This window comes from Capra hircus, chromosome 29 (genome assembly GCF_001704415.2).
Source record: "Capra hircus breed San Clemente chromosome 29, ASM170441v1, whole genome shotgun sequence".
In the NCBI taxonomy this organism is placed as follows: domain Eukaryota; kingdom Metazoa; phylum Chordata; class Mammalia; order Artiodactyla; family Bovidae; genus Capra; species Capra hircus.
Window position 1 is genome coordinate 49159420 of NC_030836.1, and position 13642 is coordinate 49173061.

The 13642-nt window shown below is 55.4% G+C and overlaps 1 protein-coding gene across 1 annotated transcript in view; it reads right to left on the reverse strand.

Moving 5' to 3' along the window:
• Window positions 1–13131, reverse strand: part of SHANK2 (SH3 and multiple ankyrin repeat domains 2) — a 564129-nt gene extending 550998 nt beyond the window's left edge. Inside the window, exon 1 of the mRNA XM_018043149.1 lies at window positions 12678–13131. The gene's annotated coding sequence lies outside the window, so the exon portion shown is untranslated. The remainder of the gene's footprint in view (window positions 1–12677) is intronic.

Genomic DNA, 13642 nt, shown 5'->3' on the forward strand with positions numbered 1-13642 from the left:
GCAAAATTCTAGAAAACTGAATCTGGCAGCTTATAAAAAGGATTGTAAACCATGACTAAGTGGGATTTATCCCAAGAATGCAACATTGGTTTAACATCGAAAAATCAATTAATGTAAGACACCATGTTAATAGAATAAAGGACGAAATGCAGCTGATTCTCCCAAGAGATACAGAAAAGGCACTTGACAAACACAGCCCCACTTCATGACGTAAGCTCAGCAAAGAAAAGAGAACCCCTTCAGCCTGACAGAGGGCATCCGCACGGCGCCCACCACCGCCATCACAAGTGATGGTGAACGGCTGGAGGCTTCCCCAAGATCAGGAGCCAGACCCGGCGCGCCTTCTCACCACCTCCATTCAACGGTGAACCGAGGGTTCCAGCCAGGGCGCCTGGGCAAGCCAGTGAAACAGAAGCACCCAGGCTGGAAAGGAAGAAGTGTGGGAAGGCCTCTCCTCCCAGGTGAAGTCTGCCTCCCTCCCGGGGGCTGTCCCGGCCCCCAGCCGCCTCTGCCCACCCATCCCTCTGCACTTGGTCCCCCTCCGAGACCAAGACGCAGTCTTCTTGCCTAAAGAACTGCCTGGCTCCCAACTGTTCCCGCCACACGGTCTAGCTTTCCCGGCGGCTCAGAGGTAGAGAGGCTGCCGGCCAATGCAGGAGACGCGGGTTCGATCCCTGGGTTGGGAAGATCCCTGGGAGGAGGAAATGGCAACCCACTGCAGTATTCTTGCCTGGAGAATCCCATGGACAGAGGAGTCTGGCATGAGGCTATTCACAGGGTCGAAAAAGAGTCAGATACAACCCCAGCGATGGATCGAACCAGCTCTGGTGTGGCTGAGCCCACATCCCATCACCAGCAGGCCCATCCCATGGGGTGGGGACTACCTGATGACCTTCTGGACTAATGTCACACTTTTCACTGTCTTACCTTGTTTGGGAAAATAGCTGTTGTTTGGTTTTGGTTTTGGTTTTCATAGAAAGACATTAATTACATTAACATATATGGGTTTAGCTACTGTCATTTTAAATGCACTGTTAAATGTTTTTAAACTCTTTTAAATTTCTAACAGTATGTGTGTGTGCATGTAAGTCACTTCAGTCATGTCTAACTCTTTGTGACTCTATAGACTGTAGTCCGCCAGGCTCCTCTGTCCATGGGATTCTCCAGGCAAGAATAGTGGACTGGGTTGACACGCCCTCCTCCAGGAGATCTTCCCAACCCGGGGAATGAACCTGCATCTGTTACATCTCCTGCCCTGGCAGGCAGGTTCCTTACCACTAGCATCACCTGGGAAGCCCTTCTAACAGGATACATACCCATAGATATAACACACATAAACAAAAAGCTCTCAGGGGTCCCTAAAACTCTTCAAAGAGGGGAGTAGCATCCTCAGACCAGAAGCTTGAGAAGCCCTGTGCTACCCAGCTACATTCATCCTGCCAGGAGCAAAAGGGAAGCCTGGGCATCGTCCCCAAGACGACGGGGGTGGGAAGGGCTGTTGACCGTCCCCAAGACGACGGGGGTGGGAAGGGCTGTTGTCGTTCAGCCGCTTAGTCGTGTCCGACTCGTTGTGACCCCATGGACTGCAGCACGCCAGGCTTCTCTGTCCTTCATTATCTCCCAGAGCTTGCTCAAACTCATGTCCACTGAGTCAGTGAAGCCCTCCAGCCATTTCATCCCCTGGCACCCCTTCTCCTCTTGCTCTCAATCTTTCCCAGCATCAGCGTCTTTTCCAAAGAGTAAGCTCTTCACACCAGGTGGCCAAAGGACTGCAACTTCAGCTTCAGCATCAGCCCTTCCAATGAATATTCAGGCCTGATTTCCTTTAAGATTGACTGGTTTGATCTCCTTGCAGTCCAAGGGACCCTCAAGAGTCTTCTACAGCACCACAGTTCTAAAGCATCGATTTTTCAGTGCTCAGCCTTCTTTATGGTCCAACTCTCACATCCATACCTGACTACTGGAAGAACCGGAGCATTGACTACACAGACCTTTGTCAGGAAGTGATGTCTCTGCTTTTTAATACACTGTCTAGGTTTGTCACAGCTTTCCTTCCAAGAAGCAAAGCATCTTTTAATTTCATAGTTGCAATCATCGTCCACGTCGATTTTGGAGCCCAAGAAAAATGAAATCTGACAGTTTCCATCATTTTCCAGCAATTTCCCCCATCTGCTTGCCATGAAGTGATGGGACTAGATGCCATGATCACAGTTTTTTGAATGCTGAGTTTTAAACCAGCTTTTTTACTCTCCTTTCACCTTCATCAAGAGGCTCTTTAGTTCCTCGTCATTTTCTGCCATTAAAGTGGTATCATCTGCATATTTGAGGTTACTGATATTTCTCCTGGCAATCTGATTCCAGCTTGTGATACATCCATCCCAGCATTCTGCATGATGTACTCTGCATATAAGTTATATAAGCAGGATGACAATTTATAGCCTGACGTACTCCTTTCCCAATTTGAAACCAGTCTGTTGTTCCATGTCCAGTTTTAATTGTTGCTTCTTGTCCTGCCTACAGATTTCTCAGGAAGCAGGTAAAGTGGTCTGATATTCTCATCTCATTAAGAATATTTCAGTTTGTTGTGATCCACAGTCAAAGGCTTTAACATAGTCAATGAAGCAGAAGTAGATTTTTTTTTTAATTCCTTTGCTTTTTCTATGATTTAGCATATGTTGGGAATTTGATCTCTGATTTCTCTGTCTTTGCTAAACCCAGCTTTTACATCTGGAAGTTCTCAGTTCACATGCTGTTGAAGCCTCGATTGTAAGATTTTGAGCATTACTTTGCTAGCGTGTGAAATGAGCACAATTGTGTGGTACTTTGAACATTCTTGGGCATTGCCTTTCTTTGGGACTGGAAAGAAAACTGACCTTTTCCAGTCCTGTGGCCACTGCTGAGTTTTCCAAATTCGCTGGTATAATGAGTGCCGCACTTTCACAGCATCATTTTCTAAGGTTTGAAATAGCTCAGCTGGAATTCTATCACCTCCACTAGCTTTTTGTTCATAGTGATGCTTCCTAAGGCCCACGTGACTTCACACTCCAGGATGTCTTGCTCTAGGTGATTGACCACACCGTTATGGTTATCTGGGTCATGAAGAGCTTTTTTGTATAGCTCTTCCGTGTATTCTTGCCACCTCTTCTTAATATCTTCTGCTTCTGTTAGGTCCGTACCATTTCTGTCCTTTATTGTGCCCATCTTTGCATGAAATGTTCCCTTGGTATCTCCAGTCTTCTTAAAGAAATCTCTAGTCTTCCCCCATTCTATTGCTTTCGTCTATTTCTTTGCACTGGTCACTTAAGAAGGCTTTCTTCTCTCTCCTTGCTATTCTCTGGAACTCTGCATTCACGTGGGTATATCTTCCCCTTTCTCCTCTGCTTCTTCACTGCTCTTCTTTTCTTAGCTATTTGAAGACCTCCTCAGACAGCCACTTTACCTTCTCTCATTTCTTTTCCTTGGGGATGGTTTTGGTCATCACGTCCTGTACAGTGTTACAAACCTCTATCCACAGTTCTTCAGGCACTCTGTCTACCAGATCTAGTCCCTTGAATCTATCCATCACCTGCACTGTATAATGATAAGGAATTTGATTTAGGTCATAGCTGAACGGCCTAGTGGTCTTCTTCACTTTTTTCAACTGGAGCCTGAACTTTGCAATAAAGAGCTGATGATCTGAGCCACAGACAGCTCCAGGTCCTGTTTTTGCTGACCGTATAGAGCTTCTCCATCTTCGGCTACAAAGAATATTATCAATCTGATTCCAGTACTGACCATCTGGTGATGTCCATGTGTAGAGTCGAGGGAAGGGAGGGTCCCTAATTCTGCACCGTGGGGTGGACGGCAGCCAGGCTGGCTCCCTCCGCCTCGGTTTACTCCCCCGGAGAGTGGGCACAAGAAAACAAGTGCCCACTCCCGGGACCGCATCATGGACGGGGAGCATCCACGCGCGGAACCCTGCAGGTCCACATGCTCGCTGTCTCCCTGATTTTTTTAAATTTATGTTTTATTGAAGGATAATTGCTTCACAGAATTTTGCTGTTTTCTGTCAAACCTCAACGTGAATCAGCCACAGGTACCTATATATCCCTGATTTTCACAACGTAAAGCCATCAAGATGGGCCACCAGGAAAGAGAGACGGAGGGAAAGACCACTCTGGGAGCCCGTCTGGCCCTGCCGTGACAGTGACAGCCTGGATCCCCTAATACACCCCCGACCCTGATCTGAGTGGGTGTCTGCCCCCCTCAACCCAAAGACCCTCATCAGAAACAGGTTGATGGAGAGACAGCAGAATCCAGACAACCCTGCCATCACTCACCGGCCTGAGACACACCCAGAAGGACCCCGAAGAATCAGGACACACCCACACCAGGCGGCCCCCCACGCAGTTTTGGACCATTTTCCTGCAGGAAAGCCAAGAAGCCTTGACACCCTTGGAAACCCAGAGCGTGCCAATTACCACCCCGTGTGTGGAGAATCATTAACCACACACGCCAGGCTCGCCACAGCCATCTTCAGGAATTCCACCCCAGCTTCACCTAGACTCCGCATTCAACAACAAAACCATTTAACCACAGCTGAAGGTTTGCCCCACCCCCTTCCCTGGGCGCCAGCTTTGTGAACACCCCAGCGATTGTCCGGGTGGGTGTAAACCCACGTGCCGCCTGCCATGACCCAGCATCTTGGAGGCAGGTGGCAGGGAGTGGCCAGACTGTCCCCGGGTCTGAACCCTCAGGGTGAGGCCAAGAAAGAGCCGGCCAGCAGCCTGCCTGGCAGCCGGACACCCGCATGGGAGGGAAGTCTGGACCCACTGATGCCATCCAGCCATGTGACAAGGGCTACTCTGAGCCGGTGCCCTCCCAACCCTGGGCAACAGAGAAGCAAGACCTGGTCCTTTCCTGGCGGCCTGCCTGCCTGGTGACAGGTCCCCCACACAGCACAGGCCAACGCGACAGCTTGCCAGACCCCTGTCCAGGGTGATGGGGGTGGGGATCAAGAAAATCCTGAGAAATGAGCTGCTGTACCCTGGGCTTTGAGGGGCGCGGTCAAGCGGGCAGAAGCACCCTTCCACCACTCACCCAGCCTGCCTCCTCCGCGGGGCAGGGGGCCCAGAATTTCCAGGAAGATTTCAGGGCTCATTTCCCTCTAAGCCAGGCCCCAGCAGGTGTGACCCTCTTCCTGGGCCCCTCCTGGGACCCAGTCTGAAAAGCCACGGTCCCACGGCTCCGTCCTGCCCTTCACCAGGCCCAAGCCACGCCACAGACCCCTGAGAGCCCCAGGAAGGGTCCCGGGGGGAGCCGCTCCCCACCCGGCCAGCACGACAGGCCTTGCCTCTCTCTCCTGCGCAGCCCTGGGAGGAGCCCTGAGTGAGCACAGTTTGGGGCAAGACACCCTGTCCACAGTGGTGAACCACCTGCCAGAACCGGGAGGGCTGGGCTGAATCTTACCCACCCTCCTCTCCCCCACCGTGGGGGCTCCAAAGTGGAACACTTTTCAAGGGGCCCAGTCTAAAGAGAATCAGTCTTCCCTGAAATCATTCTGTCACAGAAGGGCCTGGACACCCCCATTACCCCAGCAGCCCCTCCCATCTTTTACCTTCCAAAAGCCTTCCAGCCCTCTCTGAATCTTGCAGGGAGAAGACTCCTGAACCCCAAAACAAAGGCCTTAATTCAAACACCTGAAACACCCACCTCCTGATCGCTAAGAGGCATTTCCAGGAATATTTTCCATTTCTAAAAATCTGTAATGTACTTACACTGCTTGATCGCAGGGCTTTCTCAATCCAAAAGGGATTTTTTTTTTTTTAATACTTAGCAGCTTGAGGTCACAGGAGCATTTTAAAGTCAATGTATGGATATTTTCCTTGCAGAAAACTACACTTCATCAGTTAATAAGAGACTGACAAGCATAAAGACCCATAAGCTGGAGAGGACTCTTGGGAGTCCCTTGGACTACGGGAGATCAAACCAGTCAGTCCTAAAGGAAGTCAACCTTGACTATTCATTGGAAGGATGGATGCTGAAGCTGAAGCTCCAATACTTTGGCCGCCTCATGCAAACAGCCGACTCACTGGAAAAGATCCTGATGCTGGGAAAGATTGAAGGCAAAAGGAGAAGAGAGTTGCATAGGATGAGATAGTCAGATAGCATCCTTTACTCAATGGACATGAATATGAGGAAACTCTGGGGAACAGTGAAGGACAGGGAAGCCTGGCATGCTGCAGTACATGGGGCTGCAGAGAGTTGGACACAAGTTAGCAAATGAACAACAAAGATAAAAGTCTATGACATCAGGGTAAAACGCCTCAGGGAAGCAGGGGGTATAAAGCCAGGAAAGAAGAGGAGCAAAGAACATCCCCTATAGGCCCTCAGTTACCTGTCAAGACAAGGTGGTTATCAAGTCACACTTTAGGCTGCAGTGAGAGTGAAGTCCTCTGTCCATGGGATTTTCCAGGCAGTAGCACTGGAGTGGGTTGCCATTTCCTTCTCCAGGGGATCTTTCCGACCCAGGGATCGAACCCGGGTCTCCCTCATTACAGACAGACGCTTAACCGTCTGAGCCACCAGGGAAGTCAGATACGGTTACAGTCAGGAACAGTCCCTTTCCAAATGTCAGTGTTCACTCCCCAGACCAAGCTCCAGACCCTTGGCAAATATTCAACCCTACGAAGCACAACTGCAGAAGCTGACTTGAAAATGCAGTGGGGGCACTTCCCTGGTGGTCCAGGGGCTAAGACTTCGCCTTCCAGGACGGCGGGTGCGAGTTGGATCTCTGGTCGGGAAGCTAAGATCCCACATGCCTCTTGGCCAAAACACCAACACACATAAAAGAGAGCATCACATTCAATAAAGACTTTAAAATGGTCCACATCAAAAATTCTTCAAAAACAAAACACACTTAATGCTCTGGCACCCTTTATTTGGCAGGGAGAGTTGGCAAAAGTGAGTAACACATTCTTTCTGGAAGCTAAGTCTGGACAATTCAACGGCGTTAAGTTTGGGCACAACAAATAACCCTGGACTTGCCCAGCAAGAGCCAGCAGAGAAACAGAATTTTCTATCTCCAGGTGCCCGCTGGTGAGGAATTCCAGAAGACACCTGAGTGGGGGCAGGTGTGAGACGACATCGTAGCGCGGCGACCTGGGAGGCCCTGAGACCCTTTCATGCCCCCGACGGGGCAGGGACGCGTCACAGGGACACTCGGATGTTGGCCTTTCCCCCAGCCCCGCCCCATTCTCAAGGAAAGCGTGGATTCTCAATGAGTGAAAAGCAGAAGCCCTTGACAATCTCGATGGCTTAATGAAGGGATCTGTGTGTGTCGGCTTCTAACGGACTCATGAATCACAATAAAGATGACTATATGCCTAAGACAAAAGACAAGAAAAAAGGAAAGAAAGTTGGGGGGAGGAAGGATGGATGGTAGGAAGGGGCAGGGAGAGAGGTGGGAGGAGAGGAAGGAAGGAACGGAGGTACTCGGCAGCTTTGACCTCTGGAGCCTGTGGCTCCCTTCAGCCCCGGGTCAAAGAAAGCACTCTGGAAACCTCTCCAGGGCTGTTGTCAAGCCCTGTCCTGCCCCTCCCGGCACTGGCTTCTGCCACTACCCCCCAGGAGGTGACAGGAGCCTCAGCTGGCCCATCCCAGGCCACATCTGACAGCTCTGACCCAGCGCACAGGCCCTGAGTCCCGGGCCGGCTCAGGTCTGCCCGGTGGGGACACAGGCTCCCCTTGCCTTCCACCAAGACCTCCCCTTCAGTGGGGGCCAGGCCTGTGCTCAGAGGCCTCAACGCCCAGAGACCCACTTCAGGATGACCACGGGAGCCAGTGACAATAACATTTTGAGCCCCTTCAAAGCATTTCTTGCATCTGCCTTTAAAGAAAAAAAAAGAAAAGGTCTATCACATCAGGAAGTGCGATCAGAAACTCTGGTTTTCACTTGCTGGCTACAGTTTTTCTCACACCATGGTGACAAGAGAAATAAACTTATAACGGGAGGAGTTTTCCTGCTGGGTGATGTGTGTGGTGTGGGGACTCAGGGCTGGGCTCTTCCAGGCTGCCTGGTGCAACCCCAGCTCCCATATTCCCTTGCTGTGTGGTCTGGGGCAAGTGGCTTCACTCCTCTGGGCTTCAGGCTCCTGATCTGTAAAATAGGAATAACCAATTGCACCAATCTCTTTATAGAGGGCGTTTTGGTTTTTTTGTTTTTTTTTTTTTTTATGTAGACCATTTTTTAAAAACTTTATTGAATTGGTTACAATGCTGAAGCTGGAGTTCTAATACTTAGGCCACCTGATGGGAAGAGCCAGCTCATTGGAAAAGACCCTGAGGCTGGGCAAGATTGAGGGCAGGAGGAGAAGGGGGCGACAGAGGATGAGATGGTTGGATGGCCATCTCGACAGACATGAGTTTGGGCAGACTCTGGGAGACAGCGCAGGACAGGGAAGCCTGGCATGCTCCGGTCCACGGGGTGGGATGCGACTGAGCGACTGAACAACTGAACAACAACGTTGCTTCTGCTTTATGTTTCGGATTTTTGGCCCCGAGGCACGCGAGATCTTAGCTGCCCGACCAAGGACTGACCCCGCACCGCCTTCAATGCAGGGCAGAGCCTTATCTGCTGGACCACCAGGAAGTCCTTGTCTTCCTGGAGTTTCAGGAAACTTGGATGAGGTCATCTGCAGGTACAGCGCCATGCTGGGCAGAAGGGGAGAAACTTGCAGTGGCCAGAGCAAGAGCCAGAACATTCCTGATAGCTCCCAGGGCATCACAGCCATGATCTGACACCCCAGGCCTCAGCCAGGTGTTCTTAGGTTTCTTCCTTTCCCAGACTGGGCTGGGGACGCTCTCTGCACCTATAGCACCCGACGGCCACCTGCATCACAGCCCCTGTGCCACCAGCACCGCCTGACGCCTCGCATCTCCCCTCCATCCTGGGACCACCGGGGCGGCCCCCTGCGCCCAGCTCTGGGCCCCTAGATGACTATTTGATGGGCTCATGTTTGCAAGGCACAGAGAAAATCCAGTGTAACCTAGATCACCTCCGAATGAATGCCCAGTCCCTTATTCGGGTGGGCAGGTCAAGGCCAGGTCACAAGGGTTCCCTGGCCTGGCTCTGAGCCCTTCACCTAGTCAGTCCCAGGTGAGAGCGAGGGGGCTTCCAAGACAAAAACGATCGGGCCTTTGTTTGGGGTGATTTCCTCCTCAATCTAGTCCTTCCCACAAAGCAGAGGATTCAATAAACTGGCCCCGGGGGTGACTTGGAAGATCCTAAAAGTCCCCTCCCTGGGGCTTGGGACAGTGTGAGGCGCAGGGAGGCTGTGCTTGTACCCTGTTCTCCAGGCTTTTCCAGCCACACACTCCCCCACCCCTGACTCCAGGAGCAACTACCGACTCCAGGTCTGAAAGCCTGTCGCCAAGCTGGGCCTTGGATTTACCAGGCAGAAGCTGTAAACCTGGGGGGCTGAGTTCAGCAACCAGGGGCTGAGATCCACAGTGAAGGCGCCCCACAATCCCCTCAGCACCTCCCAAACTGAGCCCCACTCTGGGAAAGCCTCCTGCACTCACCCGAGGTGACAAAGACACCAGGACTCCACCATTTGGAAATAGAGGACATAAGATAAAGAATTATTTTTCTATAAAAATCAGTGTGACTACTGTTTTCCTGCACACTGGTTCACTCCCCGCACCTTTTTCTTATTTCAAGCTTTTTCTTCCCTCCTTTTCCCCATGACTGATGAAATACAAAAGGCAGCGCCATCTTGGAACGCCTTCCTCCTCCTCCTGGGGGCATGCCTCACACCTGACCCAGGGCTTCTCCTACATAGGGGTCCCCCAGAGGCCTGGACCAAACCGCCTGCCCGAGGTGACCCCTAGATGCCAGCAAGGGGGCTGTGCCCACAGCCCCAAGCACTTCAGAAAAACTAAAGAGGGAAAACCTCTGGGAAACACACCTGCATATGAATAGGGCTTTCTAAAGCAATTGTGTTGGGAGCCAGGAGGCAGAAAGATTCCCTCCCCTCCCCCACCCCCCAAAGGGATCGAATTCGTTCGGAACAGCCAAGTGCTGTCAACAGTGCCCACAGGGAAGCACCTTTATAGGCAAAATCACTTTATTCCTCAAGGACTCCTTTTGATTCCAGAAAAATTACAGCCTCTTCCAAAGGAGCCCAAAGAAGCACCAGCTTTCCACTCAATTCTTTCTTCTTGGAAAAGCAGAAATTCCCCAGCACAATAATGGAACCGGCTTCCAGGAGAAGCCTGCGCCCCAGGAGTTTTACATCCGCCACTTGCAAAGCGGCCTAATTCTTATTAAGACAGGTCCTCTGGCCTCCTTAAGGATACTGTGACTTCCTGGGCAAAGGTCCATCCTACCACTTTTAAATCCCCCTTAGGGCAAGGCAGCGGCAGAGGATGAGATGGTTAGATATCATCACCGACTCAATGGGACAGGAATCCCCATGAGCGGGCTATAGCCATGGGGTCGCAAAGAGTCAGACATGACTAAGCGACACACACACACACACATACAGACACACAGACACACACACATGCACACACACAGACACGCGCACACACACACAGACATGCACACACAGACACAGACACACACACGCACACAGACACACACGCACACACACACAGACACACAGACACACAGACACGCACACACACACAGACACACAGACACGCGCACACACACACAGACACGCACACACACACAGACACACACGCACGCACGCACGTGCGCACACACACACACACACCAGAGACTGAACAGCCACGTTGACCTTCCCCATTTGTACAAAGTTCCAGGCACACAGACGTTCAACCCTTTTATCAAATAGCACCCTTGTTATCGCGCACAAGTAGTTTGAAAACTCGGGTCTCCAAAAGCAGCCACCTCCGGGGGCTCTTCAGGACATCCCGAAGCCCCCAGGCGTGGAACAGGTGGTCACCGAGGGCTCCTGACCGCGCCCAGCACGACACTGGCATGGAGGCCGGACCCAGCACCCACAGGCTGGGGTGGGCAAGTCCCAGGCAGAGACCGAACTGCCATCCCTCCGCGGACGACTTCCCAAATTACCTGCTTCTTGGAGCTTAATTTAATTAGTGGGTTGACCTCATTAACGTTGGAACTTGAGTTTCAAACAAAAAGAGGTCATGAAACTATCCAATTTACTATCTCGAACTTCCACACGGGAACCGCTTTATTTTCGGAAGACGTCTGAGGACTCCTGGGACCGTGCCCATAGCTGCCGCCCACCGGGGCCCCCAGATACCCCGGGCTGAGCTCCCATCTGGCGGCCCAAGCGACTTCTCAGATCCAGCCGCCCAGGGTCGCCTTAAAAGCTCCGCCTGGAAAGCCCATTGTCACCAGCAGCGGCCTCGCCCCCTTCGGACACCCCCAGCCCCACGGAAACACTGACCTTGCCAACGCGCCCACCCTCCCATCCCGTGCGGTGTGGGGGCACCTACGCGCGGGAGGAGGCGCGCCGCGGTCCAGCACCCTCCGAATTCCGGCGGCGAGGTCCACCCCGTCCCCGGCACCTTCCCAACACTGGGGGCCAGGTCCACCTCGGCCCCCCACCCTCCGATCAGAGGCGGCGCGGCCCTCCACCGGGATCATACCTGCTCGCACAATCCAGCGGCCCCAGCTCAGGCGGCGAGTGCGCGGTCGCAGCCTCCAGGCGCCCCCCGCGCCCCGAACACCTTGCGGAGGCGCCAGGGCCACGGCGCTGCGCGGGCGGAGCTGCCCAGCAGCCCGGGAGGGATGCCCGGGCGAAAGTTGCCAGGGAAACTTGAGCAACTCGAGCGCGCCGGTGCCAGTCTCCTGCATAATTCACGGGCGGCGGCGGCGGAACAAGGGGGGCCACTCACCTGCCTCAGTCGGGCCCCCCAACCCGGCTGGGGCGCGCGGCGGGCAGAGGCCGGGCATCTGGCGGGGGCTCTGCTCAACCCCAGGGATCCAGGAGTCCATCCACGACTCCTTGGCCTGCGCCAGGTGCGCCGGCCCCGGCCTCGCCGAGCCCGCTGCTCCAGCCGCGCGCACCTGGATGGGGGCTCTGGGAGCCGGTGCGGGGCCGGGGTAGCCGACGCAGGGTCTCCGGGGACCTTGCGACCGCGGCACGGGTCCCCGCCCCCCGCGCGCCCTCTGGCGGCCCCGCGCCAGTTCCACTGCTGGGCATGCGGGCCCAGGTACCCGCGCCAGTGGGCGGCGACCTAGGGCAAGGAGACCCCGGGCAAGAGGCGGAGGTAGGTCCATCTGCGGTGTCCCAAGGGGAGGCGCTAGAGGTGAAGGGGATTCAGGGCCGCGGGGGACGAAGAGGGTGCTCCTGCGCTCTGCCCCACGCCGCTTCCAAAGCAGTTTAAATCGACCCCTAGTCCCGAACGAAACTGTGGGGGCGGCTGGGTGGGGATGTCTCTACAGAGAAGTGAGTCCCACCAGGACTCGAAGGACCCTTTCCCAACCCCCCACCCTCAGCCTCTGGGAGTCCAGGAGCGCGCTTACCCAGCGGTTGGTGCTCCTGGAAGCCAGAAGCACCCACAGGGCAGCTGATCCGCACGGCCGGGCTCCCAAGGGACCAGCCACTGTCCTTCCCGGCCACACACGGTGCCACCTCCACCCCGCAACCGCAGCGCCCCGCGACGCCCCCCCCCCACCCCCGCCGCCTCCGCCTCACCTGGCTCGGCGCGCGGCTCCGGGAGTCCGGGCGGGTCGGAGCCCCCAGGGAAGGGCGGGCGTCTGCGCTCTCCGGGCTCGGCCGCGGGCTCCGGAGCTACGCCGAGCCCCGCTGGCCGGAGCGCGGGAGCCGCGGCCGCCGCCGCTCAGGTGTCCGGGTGGGGGGCGAGGGGGACGCCGCGGCCCCGCCCCGCGCGGCAGCCGGGCTGGGGGCTCCGGGCAGGGGCGGCGGGACAGCCCTTCCCCCGGCCGGCCGCCGGCGGTCGGGGCCAGCGAGGGTGGGGGAGGGGTCCTCTTGGCGCCAAAGGACGCGCGGCCCGGGACTCGCGTGCGCCCCTCGCCGGGGCCTCCTCCCCCACGCGGAGGCCGGTCGCCCCCTCCCCGCCTGGCCCTGTCCAGCTGCAGCCCGCGGTGGCGACTCGGCCGCGGCGTGCGGGGTCTGTTGTAGCAACCGGGGGCCGGCGGGCGCCCGGGGCCGCCTCCGCCCGCCGCCCCGCCCCGCCCCGGGCTGCGTGGCTCGCCGCCCCCCCGACCGGTGAAACCCAGCGGACCTGAACGTCCCTGGATTCTGTAAAGCCCGGTTCCTTCTGTGCGGCCGGCTCCGGCCCTGGAGCGTTTTCTGTTTACAGGGCTCGGAAATGCAGAGCCGCCCGCACCTCGGAGGGTTTGCGGGGCAGAGGCAAAGTTTGTGCCTGGGCAGCGCGCCGCCGGCCGCCTGGATGGGCGCCTCCGCGCCGGGCGGGCCGACCCGCGTCTCGGCCGGCGGCCCTCCCAGCCATCCCGGGTGGGGGAATTAAAGCCCGCGGCTCACAGCGGGCACCCTCCGGGGAATCCTGTTATTATCCAGGACCCCGGCAGCGCTAGGTTTGCCAAAACCCCAAGGCGGATGTCCTAAGCCCCTGCCCCCCAGCCCCCGGCTCCGAGCTGGGAAGGTGGCTTTACTCCTCCCAACCTGGGGGTCCGAGC